Source organism: Haliotis rubra, unplaced genomic scaffold (assembly GCF_003918875.1).
Source record: "Haliotis rubra isolate DU_JTF1 unplaced genomic scaffold, ASM391887v1 Scf670, whole genome shotgun sequence".
NCBI classification, from domain to species: domain Eukaryota; kingdom Metazoa; phylum Mollusca; class Gastropoda; order Lepetellida; family Haliotidae; genus Haliotis; species Haliotis rubra.
This window is the reverse complement of record NW_025767380.1, coordinates 322,811-326,093: the sequence shown is the minus strand read 5'-3', so window position 1 is coordinate 326,093 and position 3,283 is coordinate 322,811.

The window sequence follows — 3,283 nt, the reverse complement described above, 5'->3', positions numbered from 1 at the left end:
TTGACCTATATGATGGTACAGTAATTCATACATGTACTGCTCCATATATGTGTTAAATGTTTGAGGATTCGCCGCTTGAGTTAAGGCCACATGAAAAATATTCTTGTTTCTCATAACATTTTCAAAAAGAATATGGGTCGGGCGGGCGGATTTTATTTTTACATATTTTTTTTTATGTCCCAAACACCTTGATTTCTGTGGAAATTTACACCTTTCCTCCGATAGAAAATCAAAACTTAGCAGTGTGAAAATTTCATGCACATTTTGAGGGTCAAATTTGCATTTTCTCTTGTGTAAATGTTTTTAAAAATCTTAGGGTCAGTTCCAATTTTTGGATCCTGCGGTAATGAGAAACACAATATATTTATATATGGCCTGTGGAGAATGACGATTTGTGGAACACGAGATGAACAGTAGTGCTGAAGTGATTGATCGAATAATCTCGCTTGCGTCAGCGATTATCGATGGGCTGTGGGGACTATTCGAAATTCATAAAAAACGAAACATCAAATTCAACTTTAAAAGTATGTTTGTTAGTTTTACGTTTGTTAAGTCAAAACATAAACAGCTGGTACAATTTCCTGACTGATGAAACTGCAATGTAAACAATATACTCATGTGCGTGTCTCAACAGTAAATGTTCCCGCTCGTCTTGTCTTGATCGTGGAAATAATCGGTGCCTTTTCCTTTTGCACAACAGGTTTTTGATCTGCACAATACGAGTGATAACCAACACTACATGTATAGTCTGTTTGCAGTGAAAACGTACTGATGAATTTCACTTTAAAATAAAAACGTAAATCAAATAAAGTGAAATTAGAAGTACGAATCCTCATGATTTTACTTTGCCAATTGAACATTTAAATCTCAGAATTTTATTCTAGTTAGGATAAAAGTTGTTTAACAAACGATCATAGATTCAAATCGCTATTATTGGTTTGTATTACAAGGGGGTATGCGCTTTAAATGAAACATCGAGAACAAGTAGGGTTGGTGTAAGTTAACGCTCATCACGTACCGCACGTGCATTTGTTTCACTGTTCCATCTACTGCGCTTACCCCCTTGTAATACAAACCAATAATAGCGATTTGAATCTATGATCGTGTGTTAAACAACTTTATCCTAAGTTGAATACTATTCTGGAATTTATACGTTTAATAGGCAAGGTAAAATTATGAGGATTCGCAATCTTAATTTCACTTTATTTGATTTACTTTTTTGTATAAAATGAAATTCATCGGTACGTTTTCACTGCAAACAGACTATAATGAACATTAATTTTCCAATGGGTAACAACTAAATAGGCTCTAACGCTCCAGATAACAACAGTAACAAGTCATTGAGCTGTAGATGCACTGTAGGGTTGATAAGATTCACTCGCATATTCGGTAAATCGAAACTTTCCTCTTCATAACTTCAATTCGTTCACTAGATTCCCCATAATCGAATATCCATCTTTTCAAAATGAAAACAATTGCTGAAATATGGGTGTTATTTACCAAAACGAGTTGTGACGAGTAGGTAACAAGAGTGAGTATCTGACATTTCAGATAAAGCGTGTAACGATTCACTGAACCATCGATCACCGAAACGTCCCACTAGGTACCAAGATGGACGATGTAACACTCGAGATAAGGCGTGAAACGTTTAACTGAACTATCGATCACCGAAACTCTCCACAAGATAACAAGATCGAGGATCAAACACTCGAGATAAGGGGTGTATCGACATAATGTAATGCACTTCCAGTTATATCCATTGCAATTCATGCCATGAAATACAAACAGGAAAAACAGTTCGTTATATCTGCCAGTTCGTCATAAACGTAGTTTACTGCAGATGGCAATCTTAGTTCAGACCAATGAAGATCCGGGTTAGAATTGGTCTTCAGTAACCCATGCTTGTCGTAAGAGGCGACTGACGGGATCGGGTGGTCAGGCTCGCTGACTGGGTTGACACATGTCATCGTATCCCATTTGCGCAGATTGATGCTCATGCTGTTGATCACTGGATTGTCTGGTCCAGACTCGATTATTTACAGACCGCCGCCATATAGCTGGAAAATTGCTGAGTGCGGCGTAAAACTAAACTCAACCGGGTGGGTTGTTTTATAGAGGTACACCTCGGAAAATATCACATCACAGAAAACTTTCTCCCAAACAATACTAGTTTGAATATAAGAATCTGTAGATGTTAACCAATCAATCAGAACGTTTCCAAATTACACCTGAAGATCAGCGAAACTGGTACCAGTACTGCCTCTTGTTGTCAATGTGGATTTATGCAGTTGGATGTATTCAGCATTTCTTTCCATAATTTCTGAATATTATTTTCCACTATCCGGACCCAACATCATTGAGCCAAGTCAGTCGATTGCCATGCAGTTTGGCTTGGAAGTGAGTGTTGCGTTCGTGTGTTCTGGGTTGGGATTAAGTACAGTTTCTATTATTTCCCTACTCTAAAATTCGGTGTCAGCTTTGGAGTTACAGTCCGTATGGTGTTCGTCTAACCAGAGGGAAATCTCTGGGTATCCCTATGTCGAGACGGAGTGTATCTCTATTAGAGTTACCTCCCCTGATTTGTCAGGACAGTTGCGGTGTTTACGGTGATTCGTGCAGTTTGGCTGCAGTCATCACTATTTTAAAATGAACATACTACATTAGAGACCGTTCCATGAATTTGCGTTCTCTATCCACATACACTTCAACAACAGAAGAGTCCGATATGCTACAGTTTCCCTCCGTGTCTTTGTTCCATGATAAACAGCCCCTGTTACATTGAATGGGCGTTATATATTCTGTAATTGCTGGGTAAATTATTATGAAGATTTGCGGATATATATGTGTGTTGACAGCCGGAATATTATACACAAATAAATCGTGTTTCAATGTTACGTGGGATATTTAAAGTGTCACTTACTGAAAATATTCGGGATAATTCTGGCAACAGTGTCACCACTCCATATTCAATTGCACATTTTCAACTGTGGTGTTACTCGGCTAGTTTTATAAATATTAACAGATAAAAGTACTAAGTAACATAACTGATTGAAGATTAATTAATTAAACCTACCTTTCGGTGGTATTAAATACACTCTACATGTACTCACACCTCCAGCATGAAATGAAAATTCCCTGTTGTGACCTCGGGTTGTCTCCCTTAAGGTCTTCAAGGGAGATCAGCCTAATCATATAACGCTTTGATACCGCTAACAACATTTAATGACGAGATAGTTATATTACATGTCATAATACCAACAAAAATAAAACGCAAAGTACAAAA